The following is a 19,397-nucleotide window of genomic DNA, read 5'->3' on the forward strand; positions in this document are numbered from 1 at the left end:
AAATGTTTTTCAAAATATATAATTAGCAACACATCTAAAATAGCAGGAACCTAGTAATAAATTTAGTGAATTACATTGTAAAATACTATGAGAAATTACAAAATTTTATTGAGAGACATCAAAGACTATTAAGATAATAGAGAAATACCATCTTTATGAATTGGAAGACAGACTGTTATAAAGGTCTCAGTTCTCCCCAAACTAACTTATAGATTAAATGCAAACCCAGTCAAAGTCCCCAGGGGGATTTTGTGGAATTTAACAAGTTGATTCTAAAATATGTATTCATCTGCAAAATGCCAAGACCTTTAAAGACCCTCTGGAAAAATAAATGCAAGTTGGGTTTATTATAAACTTACTCTAAAGCCATAATAATTAAGATGGTGTCGTATCAGTACAGAGATAGAAAAAAGGCCAAAGGGCCCCCCAAACTGATCAGAGTTGTGCAGATGACCAAACAGTTTGACAACCTTCTGGCCCCTCTCTAGTCTAGATTATTTCTTCTTTTACCCCCAGTGCAAGTTCTTGAAATTGACCATTACCAGGGACAGAGGCAAGACTGCCTCCTTCCTCCTTCCTGGTCCTTATGTGAACCTGAATGACTCTTGGATTCCCTCTTTGTCACACAAAGCTCTCTGTGAACTGGCTCTACTCTTTCCACTCTCTCCTTCAACCTCATGCAGTGTACAGCCAACTGAGAGTCCCCTCAGTGGGGAAGACATCTTCAATTGCCCACCATCAGTCAATTTTCCCATTCATTTCTTCCTTGCTGCCTTAGCCCACATTCTACCAGAGATGATAAAAGTACCAAGTCTTTACATCCCCACCCCCTGCAGCCAGAACATGGGCATGAGATCCAACCCTAGTCCACAGAATCTGAACAGAAATGTGATGGAAGGATTTTCCATCCCCGCCCCACACACATATGCTCACACACCACTCCAGTATCTCTCTTCTTGGACAGGATATGGCAGTGTCTACCTTTGAATTTGTAGCTGAACCAACCCTAGAACAATCTACTTGCAGAATTCTTATTGTGAGTTAATGTACAATTCAGATCTTTGCAGAACATAGATCACCCTCAAAGGGTTCATTGAAGAGTTTCATAAAGGGGCTGGTGACAGATGTGTGGGTAGAATGAAAGGAACTGGAAAAGGTTGTTGAAACATCCAGAAACTGACAACAGTAGGTAGCCATTATGACTCTAAGTCTGCAAGGACAGGGAGTGGGTGGTTACTGGACCTTGATGAGAGGATGAGGCTGGGAATAGAGTAACTGAGATACTTTCAAAACCACAGCCCAGTGTGAAAAGGGTGGAACTAATACTGCAACCTCTCTCTCCTGGTGCCATCTGATCTCCTGCCAATGCCTCCCACTAGCTGAAACCCAAAGGGGGCCCAGGTGATGGAGCTCAGCTTTCCAGGGCACAAAGAAGTGCAGTGAATGGACCTGGAAGGGTAATCAGAGAATAGCCAACACTTAAAGCAAACCCCTCTCCATCAGGCCACTTTTAGTGAGTCTTGTATTACTTTTGATTAAAGCATCCTGAATGATGAATTACCCTTTTCCACCTCTGTACTTCTGGAAAGGTTGTTTTGATCTCTCCCTAAAAGGTTCCTGCCACCCCTGAAAGCCCCCCATCAACCTTTGGGACTAGGTTCATATGTTGCTTCCACAACTAAATCTTTCCCACCCCTGCAGGGCTGTTACTCCATTCTCTGTGTTTTTCAAACTTTTAATTTTGAAATAATGGTAAACTCACAGAACCTTGCAAAGAAGGCAGAGTAGTCCTATGTATGCTTCACTCAATTTCCCTTCCGGGTTATATCTTACATAATTATAGTACACTATCAAAACCAGTAATTTGACACTGGACAATGTGAGTGTACAGTTCTGTCATTTTACACAGATAGATTTGTGTGATCCTCATCACAAGAACTTTCTTTACCACAAACATTTCTCTGAGCTACCCTTGAGCAGTCACACATTCTCACCCATTCCCCAATCATCCCTCACCTCTGGAAACCACTAACCTATTTTCTCCATCTTAATACTTTTGTCATTTCAATGAGGTTATACAAATGGAGTCATAAAATGTAATGTTTTGAGGGTTTTTTTTTTTATCACTTAGCAAAATGCCCTTGATATCCATCAAAGTTTGTGTATTCACTCCATGGTATAGATGACTCATAAACCACAGTTTGTTTAACCATTCACCTATTGAGGGATATTTTTGTTGTTTCCAGGTTTACGAATAAAGCTGCTCTTAGCAATCACCTACAGGTTTTTGTGCTGACATAAGTTTTCATTATGAGCATAATTGCTGAATTGTATGGTGAGTTTATGCTTAGTTTTTTAAGAAACTGACAACCTATTTTCTAGAGTAACTGTACCATCTTACATTCTCAACTAGTAATATATGAGAGATTCAGTTTCTCCACACCCCCTGCAGCATTTGGTATTGTCGCTGTTTTTTATTTTACTTGTTTTAATAAATGTATGATGATATCTCATCATCATCTTAATTTGCATTTCTCCAACGATTAGTGGTATCATGGTATTGAACATCTTTTCATGTGCTTATCTGCCATATATAAATTCTCTTGAGTGAAATGTCTGTTCATGTCTTTTGCCCATTTTCACATTCTAATTGTATTGTTTGCTTTTTAAAAAATTCTCACCTTTGAGAATTACTTATATATGCTAGAGATGATTACTTTGTCAGATATTCAGTTTGCAAATATTTTCTCTCTGTCTATAGTTTTCATTCTCTTATCAGAGTCTTTTGAAGAACAAAAGATTTAAAATTTGATAAAGTCCAATTTATCAATTACTCCCTTTTATGGATTGTGCTTTCAAGTCATCTCTAAGAACTCCTCACTTAGACCCAGGTTTCAAAGATTTTCTACTATGTTATCTTCTTAAAGTTATATAGTTTTGCAATTTACACTACATCAATTATCCTTTTTTTAATTAATTTTTGTCTAATGTGTAGGGTTTAGGTCAAAGTTTATTGTTTTGACTATAAATATCCAATTGTTTCAGGACCATTTGAAAAGACTATTCTTCCTTTGAATTTTTTTTTTAACCTTGTCAAAAGTGAGTAGCCAACTTTTGGGGGACTCTTTCTGGGTTTTCTATTCTGTTCCAATAATCTATGTGTCCATCACTTTGCCAATACCACACTGTCTTGATTAGTGTAGCTAATATTGGGTTAAGTGATTTCTCTCACTTTACTCTTGTTTTTCAAACTTGTGTGTGTATATATATATATATATATACTATCGTGTTGAGATTTTGATAGGAGTTGCACTAAACCTGTTTATTGTTAGACCTGCGCGGTCTCCTAGGAGTTTCGACTCGCCCAGGAAACAACAAGAGTCGGAAGTCGATGCAAAACGCAAGAGGTTTATTGAAGGCCGGTGCACCGGGGTTCCTTGGTCCTCACGCAGGAGGTCGAAGAAGGAACCCTTTTGGGCGCGAATATGTCAGTTTTATAGGTTCCCACTTCCCCGTATGTAAATTATAGATTTGGTTGTGTTCTCCTGCTGATTGGTCCCGGCTTAGGCTCGGACCAGAGAGGGAACTTGTCCCCAGCTGCCTGATTGGTCTTTGACAGACACCTTTTTTACATTTTGTTATCTCCCTCCTTCTCCCCAGCTGCCTGATTGGTCTTTGACAGACACCTTTTTTACATTTTGTTATCTCCCTCCTTCTCGGAAGGGGGCCGGACATCCTGGAAATTCACCCATTGTCTAAGAAGCCCCTATTGTCTGGAGAGTTCTTAATCATTAGCTGGAACAATGTCCCTCGAGTCCCACATTATCAATTTGGAAAGAAGACATCTCTACTATATTGAATCTTCTAATCCATGAACACAAAATATTTCTCCAATTATTTAGACGGTCCACTTACAAAAATGCACAACGTGAGAGTTTCGAGTTAAGTTTTGTTTGGGACAAAATGAGGACTGCAGCATGGGAGACAGCATTCCAGATAGCTCTGAGAAACTGCTCCAAAGAGGTAGTGGGTCAATATGTATGTGATTTTGGTGAAGGGGGAATACATGCAATCAAGCACATATTTTTGCAGAAGGTGTTGTGAGGGTTAATGCTAGTCACAAGGAGCAGACTTCACCATGAAGGAATTTAGTGCTTTTCTAGCGGGGATGCAAGAAATGGGCTCATAAATTCAGCTCCTGAAAATATCTAACTATCTGAAGACCTGTTCTGCTAGTTTTTCTCAGAGCACCTAGTGCCTCATTCCTGATCTCCACCCTGAATTCCTTTCTGGGAATGTTGAAGGCACTTGGTTTAATCCTAGTAGAGGTAGATGGCAAGTGCCCATGGCAAACGTGAATTTGTAGTTGGCAAGATCTTCTTTGATTTCTTTCATCGGTATTTCATGGTTTTCAACATACTAGTCCTGTACATGGTTTGTTAGATTTATACCTAAGTATTTCAGATTTCCTCCTTCTGTCTTCTGTGGACAAAGAATGTCAGTAAACAAAGGATATTGTGGCCATCAAGCCATCAGCCACTGCAGCCACCCCCAACTGTGCACCCTGAGGGGACTCAGGATGGGAAAGCCCAGGATACTGGCCCTATATAGCTAAGGTGCATATCAAAGGAATGATTTCAATGAGCCCAGACTCTTGCATCTTCCCCTACATAGAAAAGTGCTAAATTCATTAACTTGAGATGTCTGGTTTTCTTTAACAGTAATCTTTTGATATTCTGACTACCTGGTTTTTGTTGCAAAACTCCTGTATATCCTGGCTCCTCCCTTACCTCTTTGGAGCCAGACCCTCAGAGCGATCTAAGAGGCTGCCTCCTGGGCTTGAAGTCCTCAGAAAGTCTGCCAAATAAAACATAATTCTCAACTTCTGGTTGTGCTTTTTCTTTTCAGTTGCCGCTTCTTTCAAGATTTTGTCTTTGGTTTTCTGATGTCTGAATATGACATGCTCTGTCTGGTGTAGTTGTTTTAATATTTGTACTGCTTGATGCTCCCTGAGCTTCTTGAATCTATGGTTTGGTGTCTATCATTAATTTTAGAAAAATCTCAGACATTATTACTTCAAATATTTTCCTGCTTTTCTCTCCTTCTGCCTCTGGTATTACCATTATGCCTATGTTATACCTTTAGGAATTGTCCTGTAGTTCTTGAATATTGTGGGGTTTTTTCTTTGCACTTTAGTTTGGAAGTTTCTATTGGCATATCATAAGTTTACCGATTCTTCAGCCATGGCCAGTCTACTGATGAGTCCAAAGACATTCATCATTTCTATTACAGTGTTTTTGATTCCTGACATTTCCTTTTGAGCTTTTCTTAGAATTTCCATCATTCTGCCTATATTACTCATCTGTTCTTGCATATTTCTACTTCCCCCTTTTTATTAATCATAGTTATTTTAAACTCTTCATCTGATAGTTCCAATATCTATGTCATAGTCTTGTTTTGATGCTTGCTTCGTCTCTTCAGACTATTTTTTCTTGCTGTTATCATGCTCTGTAATTTGTTGACTTTATTGGGAAATGGTACCTGAGGTAAATAGGCCTTAAGTGTGAAGTTTGATGTTAATCTGGCCAGGAAGTTGGTGTTGTTTTATGTTTGCTGTAGCTGTAGGAGCATCAAATTCCTTGTTTTGTTTCCCTTGTCTTTGGGCTTCTCCTTAGATGGAGGCTATGTCTTGTGGCTCCTTCAGTTGTAATCCACTGATATTATGCTACAGCCCTGTTGATGTGGTGATCAGGTGTGGGAAAGGAAAAGCATTCTATAGTCTTATGATTAAATCTCAGTCTTTTAGTGGGTCTGTGTCCCCAGGTTATGACTTTCACAATTGTTTCTTACCTTTTCTCCTCCCTTGGGTGAAACAAGAAGGCTCTGGTAAAGACTTTCCCCATAAAGAGTAGGTATTTGTTATGAAGAATGCTCTGGGCGTATTTCATAATTTTTTTTTTTTTTGCACAACCTGCCAAAGACATGAGGGATTTGCCTTGGCTTTTCACAGTGAGAAGCTGGTGGGGTTCCTAAAGATTAAAACCCATAAATGTTTGGGGTCCACCAAGCCTATAACCCCAGGAATCTCTTTAACTCTCACACTAGTCCATATTCTGCCTTCAGCAATTCATCAAAATTACCGTTTAAGTGTTCCTTTCGGTAGCTTCTGCTACAGGTAAGCTGATCTCCATGTGATTCCTTGTAGTCATCTACCTCTCCAGATATCAGGGTTGTTGTTTGCCCTGTGACCCCAGTTCTCTAATGAGTCCAAGATAACTCATTGATTTTCAGTTTCTTCAGGTTTTTTCTTGTTTAAGAAGGGAGTGAGGACATTCAAATCAATTTTTTAATTCCCCTTGAAGCATTATTTTTGATCCATAGTGCATTATTTAACTTCTGAGTATATGGAGATTTTCCTGTTATCTTTCTGCCACTGATTTCTACTTTGTTTCCATTATGGTCAGAAAACATACACTGTGTGATCAATTCTTATAAATTTATTAAGTTGTTTTATCACACAGACTAAGACAACCTACTTGCTTATCTTTGTACAAGTTCTGATCTATCTTGGTATATGTTCTGGAAGCTCTTGGAAAGAATGTATTTTCTGCTATTGTTTAATTCAATGTTCTATAAATGTTAACTAGATCGTAATTGTTTGTTCAGTTCTTATATATCTTTTCTGATTATTTTTCTGGCTGTTTTGTCAGCTGTTGAGAAAGTAATGTTGAAATCTCCAATGTAAATGTGGATTTGTCAACCTCTCAGTTTTATCACTTGTTGCTTCGTATATTTTGCAGCTCTGTTGTTTGATATATATATATATATATTTAGAATTGCTATGTATTCTTGGTGGATTAATCCTTTTATGTAATGTCCATCTCTGTCCTTAATTTTCTTTGCTCTGAAGTCTAATTTATTTGATATTAATATAGCCTTTCCTGATTTAAAAAAATGTATTAGCAAGGTATGTTTTTCCGCCTTTTTCCTTTCACTTTGCCTATATCATTATATTTGAAGTGAGCATAAGGGAGTGGATAAAGTTACTGGGTAAGAAGTCTGGATGCAGGCAGTCCCAAGATTCTGTCTGAAGAATCATTCTAACCGCAGACTTAGTTCTGTAGGTCCATAAAGTCACCAATTGTATGGGACCCTTTAATCTGTCACATGTTGGGCACACCTTTCTCTTCATCATCTTAGTTGACTGCTGTTTCAAGCACCTACATCTTTACAGAAAGCATCCAAAGCAGAAAGCAAGGGGCAGTGGGAAAATCTTTCTTTCTCTCCATATTCATAACTATTGTCAAGTAGGAAAAAATTCCCAATGTGCTCATCACATTCCCCTTCATGTCTCATTGACCAAAATAGGGTCACATGCACACCTCAGGCCACTCACTAGTGGAGGGGATGCCAGTCCTCCAAGACTTCCAAGACTGCTATTCTGGCAAACACCAGTCGTTACCCACCCAGTGAAGTGAGGCAGATGCTGTCAGAACAACAGTGAACTTCTTCAGAACACAAGGAAAAGAGGAAGAAACATTAAAAGGGAGATTTCATCGGGCAGCTGAGATGTTCAATTCTTCTGTAGAGGTGGGAAGGCTAGCACCCAAGAAAAATTACCTGAGGAAATTCATGAGAGTTCTAGATTAAAATCCATCTTAGGGATGCATATTTAGCAGGACAAGGTAAATTTAATGAGGAAAAATGAATGTTCTAAAGGGGAAAAAAATAAAAGAGGAAAAAACAGAGCCAAAGACTGAAACTTGGGATGATTTCCACTGTAAAGAGATGAAAAAGAAATGGTGGTATCAGCAAAGAATGCAAAGAGGAAGGCAGACCACCAATATGGAATCTTGACAGGGAGGTCTTGAAAGAAGGATTTCAGGTGCAGGCAGTACATGGTGTCAAGTGCTGCAAGAAAGGTGTGAGTGTTCATATCAGGAAGTCTCCTTCAAGAGTAAAACTCAGCTACATAGTGAGAAGAAATCTCAATGCAGAGGGCTGAGGAGGGCATGAGTATTTATGACAGAGTGCAGTAAGTATAACCCAGATGCCAGAATTTTGAACAATGAATAAATGTGAAGAAAGAAGAGGCTAACTTGGGAAATGACAAGGTCAAATAACGACTTTTAGGGAAAAGGAAGATGACACACAGTTGAAGGCAAATGCAGAAAAGTTAGTGGAGAGAATAAAATTCTGCCCTGGAGAATGAGAGACTTGGTTATTCAGAATAACCCTTCTGCTAAGCCAGATGAGAAAGCTGAAAGAAGTAAACCAGCAATACCTGGAAGTACAGACAGAAATGAAGCAACAGCATTCTGAAACAACAACCTTTGTTTTCTCAGAATTGTAATGGAGAAGTTTACATGTCCTCAGTGGAATAGGTGAGATCTGGAACTCAAGGAAGATGAAGAAGGAGCAAGTGCTAAGGGAAGTGGGGTCCAGAACCAATAAGACATGCTTGCAGGGTAGACAGGAAACACGGTGTAATTTATATTCCATGAGTTGAAGGGCTTTGTGGATTCCTATAATCACGCTAGTTTTGGGCTGGTAATAGATGCATATAAGTCAAAAAATCAAGGAAATAGTGGTAGACAGAAATTTTTGTGGGTGTTATCTAAATTGTATTGATTCCTGAAAATATTTTCAACATGACTTTTCAGAAGCCACAAGTTTGAATGTAAAAAATAGTAATGCATTCTTAACCCCACCCCAAAACTCCAAATGATTTCCCCAAATATGACTAAAACACATTTTAACACATACATAACAATTCATCATGCATTTCTGCAAAATGCATGGCATTTAAAAGACCAAGTAGTAAATAAACTAACACTTAGAGACTCACTAATGGGTATGCTTGTGAGTACTGTGTATTAATCCTGTCTGTATAAAATATAGATTACATTTACTTCTTACACAAGCGTGTAAAGTAAATAAATAGTGAAGTAGCATATTAAAGATACACAATGAATGCAATAACACCTGGCAGAAAAACATAACAAAGAAAACAATTTTTTTTAATGGGCTACTTCCTGATTTCCTAATCCATTTCTAAAGTAGCTGGTATGAGATATCCTCCTGTTTTAAATAACTATAAAATCTAGATAAATATATAAACAAAATATATAAAACAACTGGACACTGGATAGTAGTCTTGGACATCAGTCAGTGCAAAACTTTCAAAAGTCTTTGAAAGAAGGAGAGCACAAGAAATGAGCCTACATTCACCTGTAGTACCCTGAATTCATCTTCTAAATGGAGGCACAGAGAAATGGAACTGAGGCAGAGAGCAACAGTCTCAGTGGGTGACAGAATCTTTGAGCTTTGAAGGCAGTGGGATGGTGGGAGAGGGTACTGAAAAAGAGGGCACTTCTGAGAAAGTACACCCAAAAATCTCAGCCAATGCATCTTTGGCTTCTTGTCCTAATTTGAAGCTGCACAGGTACAGGGTGAGACTCCAGGATACCTGTCAGAGAACAGTTGTTGCAAAAGAGCATGTGAAGCAGAGATTTCAGAGATCCTACAGTGCTGGAGAGACATGGGAATTCCATCTCAGCCAGTGTTGAGATACTTTGGTGAAAACACTGGACATTCAGTACAGACTCCAGAAACGCCATGCTTAAGAGTAAGAACTATGTCTGAGGAATAAGAACTATGCTCCAGGACTAAAACAAAACTGAAATACATCAACTTAACAAAGCCTAAAACTAAGCCTTAATAGGAGCCACACATCAAGAAATAAATAGTCAATGAAGAGACACATTCATATTGGGTCTTCACAGACAGAACTCATTCATGTTGGAATAAATAGAAAGGATGTCAAGATAACTGTGATTAACATGTTAAATAAAATAGAATTAAAGATTGGAAACTGATGAAAAGACATATTTCAAAAGAGAATTCAAATCTACATAAAAGAACTAAATGAATATTCTAGGACTTCAAAATATAATATCTGATGTTAAGAACTTATTAAATAGCTTTAATAGCATAGTGGACATGACAGAATACAGCATTAGTATATACAAAGATATGTTAGTAAAAATATCCAAACTGAAATAGAAAGAAAAAAGATTAAAAAATAAAACAGTATGAAAGATGTGGGATGCATTCAAAAGGTCTGAAATAGGCATAATCAGGGTACCAGAAAGAGAAAAGACAGAGAATGAGACAGAAGCAAAATTGGAAGAAACAATGGCTGAGAACTTTCCAAATTTGATTATACACATCAACTCACAAATTTAAGAATCACAGAGGACCCCAAACAGGATTACTACAACACACACACATGTGCAAATATCCATAAGCATGCTATAGTCAGAAATACTGAAAAACAGAAAGAGAAAATCTTTAAACACCATGAAAAAAAGACATTATCATTGGAAAAAAAGTAACAATAGAAGCAAGAGACATCAGAATATAATCTTTAAAACATTGTAAGAAAAAAAACCTATCAACCTAGAATATAACCAGTGTAAATATTCCATAACCAGTGTAAATATTCTTCAAAAATAAAGATGAAATAATGATGTTACTAACAAATGAAAGCTATGAGAATATATCTCCAGCAGACCTACACTTCAAGAAATACTAAAGAAAGTTCTTCATGCTGAAGGAAATTGATCTCAGATGGAAAAATAGAAGTTTAAGAAGTGAACAGCATTGGAAAGGGTAAATATATGTATAAATATAAAAGACTATTATGTTTAAAGAACAATAAAAAGCATATTTTGTAAAGTTTGTAATCTATGTAAAAATAAATCACACAACAACAATAGAAAACAATAGAAAGGAGGAGATGGTAAATAGAGTTAAATTGTTGCATGGTTGTTTTATTGTTGAGAAGTGTTAAAATGCTAATTTAAGGTAGACCATAATAAGGATGAATTTTGTAATTTCTAGTAACCAAAAAGAGACTGATACTAAAATGTATTACAAAATGCTAGTAGATAAAACAGAATATTAATAAAAAACAAAACACTTGCTTAATGTATACAATGGAAGGCAAGAAAGGAGGAAAAAGGAAATAAATGTCAGAACAAATAAAAGATAAATAGTAAAGTGATAAGCCTAACATATAATATTATATTAAATATGAATTGAATAAATACACCAATTAAAATACAAAGACAGATTTTTTTAGAAGCCCAAACTATATGTTATTTACAATAAAAGTATTATAAACTTACAGAAATAAAATTACAGGATGAAAATAAAAGACCAAAAAGATATACTAATTAAGTGAAATCTAGCATGGCGAAATTAATATTAATTAAACTAAACTCTAAGGTAAGAGACATTGTGAGAGATAAATGGTGACATTTTATAATGGTAAAGGGTCAAATCAAAAGAAAGTCATAACAATCTAATATCATAGTTTCAAATATGTGAAGCAAAAATTGACAAAACTAAAGAGAGAGAGATGAACCCACATCAGAGTTGATATGTTAACTTTCTTCTCTCAGTAACTGATGAAACATACAGGTAAAATAAAAGTAGTCTGCCTTTTTCCCCAGCCACCCCTGTCATTGCCCAGTGGGCTCATGAGCAAAGTAGGCAGAATAACAGACCTGGAGGTTGTACGTGAGCTCAGCAACATGGACTTCCCCTCAACAAGGCTGGCCTGGCTATGGCCACTGCTGAGAGCCCAATCTGCCAGCAGTAGAGAGCAACACTAAATCACCAGTATGGCACCATTTCCCATGGTGACCAGCCAGCTACCTGAAAGAGGTGGTATTTTGTTCTCACTGGAATAGACACTTATTCTGGATACAGATTTCCTCCCCTATGCGCAATGCTTCTGTCAAAACTACCATCCATGGAGTTACAAAATGCCTTATTCACCATTATGGTATCCCACACAGCATTGCTTCTGATTCTGGAACCCACTTCATAGCAAAATAGTGCAGCAATGGCCCATGCTCATGGAATTCACTAGTCCTGCCATGTTCCCCATCATCCTGAAGCGGCTAGCTTGATAGAACTGTGGAATGGTCTTTTGAAGATTACAGCGTCAGCTAGGTGACAACACCTTGCAGGGCTGGGGCAAGGTTCTCTAGGAGGCTATATATGCTCTGAATCCGTATATAGTGTTACTTCCCACATAGTCAGAATTCATAGGTCCAGGAATCAAGGGGTAGAAATGAGATTGACACCACCCACTATTACCTCTAGTGACCCACTAGCAAAATTTTTGTTGCCTGTTCCCATGACTTTATATGCTCTGTTTGCCTAAAATCTTAGTTCCAAAAAGAGAAATGCTTCCACCCGGATACACAGCAATTATTTCATTGAACTTGGAGTTAAGATGGCCACTGAACCACTCCAGGTTCCTCATGCTTCTGAATCAACAAGAAGGAAGTTACGGTGCTGGCTGGGGTGATTGATCTTGACTACCAAGAGGAAATTAGACTACTAATCTACAATGGAGGTAGAGAAGAGAATGTTCCTTGGGGCATCTCATGCCCTGTGGTTAAGGTCAATGTAAAACTACAGCCACCCAATTCAGGCAGGCCTATTAATGGCCCAGACACTTCAGGAATTGAGGTTTGGGTCATCTCTCCAGCTGAAAAAAACATTATCATGTGAGGTAGTCGCTGAGGGCAAAGAATGAGTAGTGGAAGAAATACCAGCTACAACCACCTGACCAGTTACCAAAATGAGGTCTTTAATTGTCATGAGTTTTTCTTCCTTATTTTGTTCTGAATATGTTTGTCTGGGTGTGTATGTGTGTATAGCAAATATCTTTGACTTCTTCCCTCTCTTATTTCCTTGTCATGTAACATAAGATATGTTGACTTTATATCAGAATATTTAAGTATTGTTGACTTTACATGATAGTATTTAAATTATAAGATATCAAGAAGAGTAGTAAGCATCACCCAAGGACTTTGTGTCCTCTTCTGGGGAAAAGGCATTTTTGGTTGTATATAGGATAGCTTTATAGTATTAGGCAGAGTATGACCTTGTTATTTTCTTTATCTGGAGATTAAGTATTGTTTAAGGAGATGCATATGGGTGCCAAATTGACAGGGTGGACTTGTGATTTTATGTGTCAACTTAGATGCACCACAGTACTCAGATATTTGATCAAATATCTGGATGTTTCTGTGAAGGTGTTTTCTGGATGATATTGACAATTAAATTGGTGGCCTTTGAGTAAAACAGATTACACTCTGTAACATGAGTGGGCTTCATCCGATCAGTTGAAAGCCTTAATAGAACAAAGACTAACTTCTTCTGAGCAGGAAGAAGTTCTGCCAGATGATTGTCTTTGGACTTAAATTGCAACCACTCCCCTCCCTGGGTCTGTAGCCTGCTGGCTAACCCTGCAGATTTTGGACTTACCAAGCTTCACAATTTCATGAGTCAATTCCTTAAAATAAATATCTTTCTCTATATGTGTATACATACATATATATCTATATATATATACATCCTGTTGGTTCTGTTTCTCTGGAGAATCCTGACTAATACACTAGAAAATCTCACCGAAAGAAATGAAAAAAGACTGAAATAAATGGAGAGATATTCTATGTTCGTAAGATTGAAAAGCTCACATTGTTAGTATGTCAATTCTTCCCATATTGCCTGATGAATTCAAATAAATCTACCAGTTTTTTTTAAATGAAGAAAATTGACAAGCTAATTCAAAAATATATGTGGAAATGCAAAGGACCTAGAAGGAACAGAACGCTTAAAGAAGAAAAGCAAAGTTCAAGAATTTCAAGACTTACTTTAAAGCTACAGTAATTTAGACAGAGTGGTATTGGAGGGAGGATGGACAAAGAGAAAAGTATAACAGATACACAGTCCAAAAATAGACACCCACATGATTTATGTCAAAGGCGCTGCTGCTAGTCAGTCAGAAACAGATGGTCTTTCTAATAAATAAAGCAATTGGCTATCTGTCTGAGAAAAAAATAAACCTTAACTCCTATCTCACACTCTAAACAAAAATTAATTTAAGATGGATCATATATCTCAGCGTGCAAGCTAAAAAAAAAATCAAGATTTTAGGAGAAAACATAGAATGTCTTCATGATGTTATGATAGGATAAGACTCTTTAAAAACAGGATATAGAAAGCACTAACCACAAAAGAAAAATATGGTAATTTGGACTCCTAAAATGAAGACCTTTGTTCAACAAAGTACATCATTAAGAAAATGAAAAGTCAATACACAAACTGGAACAATATATTTGCAATAAATAAATATGACAAAAGACTCCTCTAGAATATATAAATAATGCCTACAAATAAATAATAAAAATATAAACAACTCAAATAAAAATGAACAAAAGACTTGAACCTGCAATTTACAAAGGATATCCAAATGCCCAATAATCATATAAATTAATGTTCATCATCATTACTCATCAATGAAATGCAAAGTCTGGCAATACCAATACTGGTGAGGACTTGAGAAAAGTTACACTTTCATACTTTGGTGGAGAGTAAACTGTCTCTCAATAACTTTTGAAAATTTTGCAAATACCTATTAAAACTTGACATTGCCTACTTCAAAACTCAGAAATTGCCCCTCTATGTATATACCCAAGATATATAAATGCCCCTCTATACATATATCCAAGAGAAAAGACATGTACAAGAATGCCTATAGTACTTTTATTATAATAACAAAAGGCTAAGAGTAACCCAAATATACATTAAAGAATAAATAGAGATATTTATAATGGAAAATTGCACCACAGTAAAGAACACATTGTTGATACATGTAACTAGGTGGATAAATCTCAAAAAGAAATATGCTGAGTAAAAGAAGCCAAACACAAAAACAAGTATATCTGAATAATTCCATTTATGTGAAGCTCAGGAACAGGCAAAACTAATCTCCGGTAATAGAAGTCAGAATAGTAGTTACCTGGGAGGTAGATGGCATTGACTGGGAAAGGTCAGGAAGGAAGCTTCCAAGTGATGGAAGATTCTTATCTCCTGATCCATATAGTGGTTACATGTATGCATATGTAAAAAATTCACCCAGCTGTCAACATTTGTGCAATTTACTACATATAATTTATACTTTAATAGAAAGTAAAAACTGAATTGCTTTCTGTATTAGTTTTCTGTTGCTGCTATAATAAATTACCACACAATTGCTGGCTTGAAACAATAGAACATTTTTATCTTTTAGTTCTGTAGTCTAGAAGTCTGACAGGGGTCTCATTGGACTAAAATCAGGGTATCAGCAGACTGTATTCCTCTGGAGGTTCTAAGGAAAAGTCCATGTCCTTGCCTTCGCCAGTTTCCTGAAGCCACCTGCATTCCTTGGCTCGTGGCCTCTTCCTTCATCTTCAAAGCCAGCCACATTACCTCTCTCTGACCCTGCCTTCCAAAGGCATACCTCTCTCTAACTACAGCCAGGAAAATGTCTCCACTTTTAAGGACACATGTGATAGAGTGGGCCCACCTGGACAGCAGGATAATCTCCCCATCTCAAGGCCCACAACCTTAATCACATCTGCAAAATCCCTTTTGACATTGAGGGTACCATATACACAGTTTCCAGGAATTAGGGCATGGCATCTTTAAGGGACCATTACTCATCAACCACACTTTATTCCTTAATTGAAAAGTTGCTTGAGTAACGTTTGACGGCAAGAGGAAGGAGACGGATCTGTGGTCTCTGATAAGCTGGAAGGTGAAGGTGGTCAAGAGAGTGGGTTGTAAAGGAGAGTATACAGTAGTAAAGGCCTGAGGGTATGCATGTTTGAATTCAGGGAATTGGTGGGCTGTCTGCTTTTCTTGGCACTTAAGACTCCAAGAGATGGCCTTGAACCCTAGTCTGAAGCCATAAGCAAAGCATCGGATTAAAAAAGAACAGCCCTCAAATAGGTCCTGTTGTATTCCTTTTTCTTTCATTGTACAGCTGCTGGTAACACAAGGCTGTAATTTAACTTCATTTGTGAATGTGATGTTTTTATCATGATCACACTGATGTGCCACAACAATCATTTTGTCTGTACCATTTAATATTTCTTTTAAATATTTGGCATCCAGTATTTGTGACTTCTTCTCCTCTTTTTGCCCTTCCTTACCATTTCCTACTTTTATTCTAATGCTTCTTAGGCTCACTTACTTTCTTCATAAACTTTGCCACTAAGGTAGAAGACATTTTAAGCTCATAAAGTGGGGAAGGTGATAGCAGTAATGCATAGTAGCATATTTAAACAAGCTTGAGACACCATCCTGATGGAAGAACAGCTGAGATATCCAACAGATCACTCCATTTCTTCACACCTGTTCTCAAACTAAACTCAGTTTTGTTGACAGATTCATTTTATAGGAATTTCAAAATGGATAGTAAGTTTTGGGGAAAAGAAAATTTGCAATCCATTATATAGAATATACAGACAGGAAGGGTACAATTAAAAAGAGATAACCTAAGGAAGGACTAAAACTGAAATAGTACAATTGGTATCTAGGTATTCATGGTAATATTCTAAAAACAAGTATCTTCCAATTTATGCCATCAGTTAAGTGGGTTTAATATTTTTACATGAATCTTTCATGTTTGCTACCTTCACACTACTCCTTATTCCTCTCATACTTACATCACCAGTCCCATAAAAATAAGTATCATTAATAAGACTTTATGATACTGCACTTGATTTATATGCTACTCCTTGAAAAACTGCACAACTTAACTTTTTTTTCTTCTTTTCTTAATGGACTCAAAATAGCTTTTGTTTTTCAAAGGTCCATTCTTTACTGTGAATTCAGTTCTCTGTTTCATTGATATTGAGAAAAATGAAACCTCTACTATGCTGCAGGGGAGTCAGGGAGACACATAGGTTAAATACTAACTGGACAATTAGTGACCCTGCAAGTGACTCAGCCTCCACCCTAATCCTTACCTTCTTCCACTCTGTCCCACATCCCCATCCCTAGACCCAGGGGCTGACTTTGATTAATCTAACACAGTTAGTGTAATTCCATGCTCTAGTCTTGCCCCATGGTTAACGCTTTACCTAAGTCTATGGCATTCCCTGAATAATAAGCTCTGTTCAGGAACTGGGCCAACGTGATGGGAGGAGAGTTGTTGGGGACCTTCTTGATGGTGGGATTAAAGGTCTGGTACTGCAGTAGGCATGATGACACTGTTGAGTCCTGAATTAAACCCATTCTCAAAACTGTACCAGCCAGGATGGGCAAGAATACATGGTCATCCTAAACCACTATTTCAGTGCTGATTTGCAAAAGTTTGTTTCTCATGTGCACATTCAGCTGTGGGCCTCCAGGACACCATCCTTTAGAGCTGGTTCGGTATTCCCAGCTGCTTTGATCTTGTGGAACCCTCATATCAACACAAGAGAACATAGTGACTCACACACTTCTGTTCCCCCAGAGGAAAGCACACATCATGTTTGCTGTCCGTAATGTGACATGCCCAACGTCAAGAGGTCACATGCCTGAAAAGGAGATTTTGAGAAGTTCTAGTAGTGTCGATCATTCTACTTTATCTACAGATTGTCACTCAAGACAATACTTCCATTTATGGTTTAGGTAGCTAGAATTTGAATTTATGTTTTTAATTTCAACCAAAAGTATCTAACATCCTAACTGAAGCAATTGCTACCATTTTCATTCAAAGAGTGAGGAAATTTCTCAATATGCCGAGGGTTCAGCTGCGCATCCATTTCTGGCTTCTCAGCAGGGAGAAAAATACAACTACATGGGATTGGCAACAGCCACAAGCCAGCTTGGTCTTCAGGTGACAGTGACAAGTTTCAAACAGAAGGCTGGCATCCAGAAATGTACAGCATTGGCCATGAAATCATGAAGATATTCCAAAGTATTCTGAGACAGGTCTTGCTGGCACCCATATTCTGAGGCCTGTTTTAAATAAGATACCTGGCAGCAGGCCCCTGAGCCTCAGGAATATATCCTGGTTCCTCCAACCAGTCACTCACCCATCTCCCTGAATGCTGTCACATCTGGGTGTTCTCTGCAGTTCAGTTATTCTTCAAACTATCCTTTGTGCGAGCAGCCAAGTAATCTAACTTTCTAAATAAGGATTTAAAGGTGCCCCTCCTGATGAAGGTAAAATGTCTGTAGGCTTTTGAGTGTCTCTGCTGTCCTCAAAGGCACCTGGACATGTCGTCAGCCTTCTACATGTGCATGCAGGTGTTCAGTTCTTTCCAAGGGCCCAAGGGCAATGACTTTCTGTCCAAGTGGCACACTATCTTCACAATGCTGCCAAGAAAATATGCAACAGGGAGCTTGCAAAAGCACCTTTTGGACTTCTCCCATATGTCTTTTTTCCCACCTAACTTCAGAAATACAGGTATGCACGTGCAAACGTGGCTTAAAAGGAGCAAGATTCTGTGATGTGTTCTCCAGATGATATATCAAGTAATGGATATGTAGTAGAATTTAGGACCATGGAAATGACTCCTATGTCTCCAACACTGCTCATTTAATTCCCTGCAAGCTCAGCTGTCCGCACACTGGCACTGTCTCATGCGTGTTGCCCTTATGTTCCCCTTAGTCTGGACAGCCCTCCAGGACACTGATTGGGGATGAGCTTGCAAACTTCAGCTTCCTCTGTAGAGCTGACAGCTCACTTAGGAACACACAGGGCACTGCCTTAGGAGCTTTCATGGGTCCTTCTGGAATTCCTCCCTGCATCTTAATTCCTTTACATCGTTACAAGTTGAAATCACCATTAGATCAAAGGGAGCCATTTCCATGTCAAAAAGCATCAGTCTGCCTTTTGTCTCTTTAGGTTAAAGTTCAGGTCTCTGCCAAGATGCTCAGTCTTTCTTGACACCCACAGGGGAAGTGATGACCCAATTTCAGATCTACGGATTTTTCACTCCCAATGCCTCCCACCCCACAATATTATCTCAGAAACTTCCTGTAAATTGTAACTGACTCTAAATTTTTTAAATTCAGTTTTTAAAAATTCCATGGGTTGCAAGTTGGCAAAAGAACAAAACCATAAAATTTGGGACAGTCTTTGCTGTCCTGAATGTGTGAATTTTTGGCAGGTAGTAGAGTACCTTCCTTGATTTGGGATTCATCACATGCACAGTCTATTTGTCCACTTTTAAAGTGATTTCAAGGAGAAAATGCAGCCACTTCAAGAAAAAGAAGGAGGTCACAAACCTAAAATGATGATGTGGAAAGCACAAATTGATGAAGCACCGTCAGAGTTTCTTGCCATAATTATACTAGTGTGGAAAGGGAAGATCCTTTAACTGCAAACAATTCCTAACTCTTTTTAAAAAATAAAGTAAAATGAGGCCCAGAAAAGTAGAGATTTAAAAAAAATAAGCTTGCATTTTCTCACACACACACACACACACACACACACACACACACACGAGTGATTAATTCCTATCAGGAGCATCATACCAGGGATGGTGCCA

The 19,397-nt window shown here is 37.9% G+C and overlaps 1 long non-coding RNA gene across 1 annotated transcript; it reads right to left on the minus strand.

Moving 5' to 3' along the window:
- Window positions 1-3,388: 3,388 nt before the first annotated feature.
- On the minus strand, window positions 3,389-3,828 carry LOC125963379 (uncharacterized). The gene is made up of 2 exons (XR_007475263.1): window positions 3,687-3,828; window positions 3,389-3,623 (listed from the first exon to the last, which is right to left on the minus strand). It is a non-coding gene; the product is annotated as an uncharacterized LOC125963379 (long non-coding RNA).
- Between the last annotated feature and the right edge of the window lie 15,569 nt (window positions 3,829-19,397).

The sequence above is a fragment of the Orcinus orca genome, chromosome 2, assembly GCF_937001465.1.
Source record: "Orcinus orca chromosome 2, mOrcOrc1.1, whole genome shotgun sequence".
Taxonomy (NCBI): Eukaryota; Metazoa; Chordata; class Mammalia; order Artiodactyla; family Delphinidae; genus Orcinus; species Orcinus orca.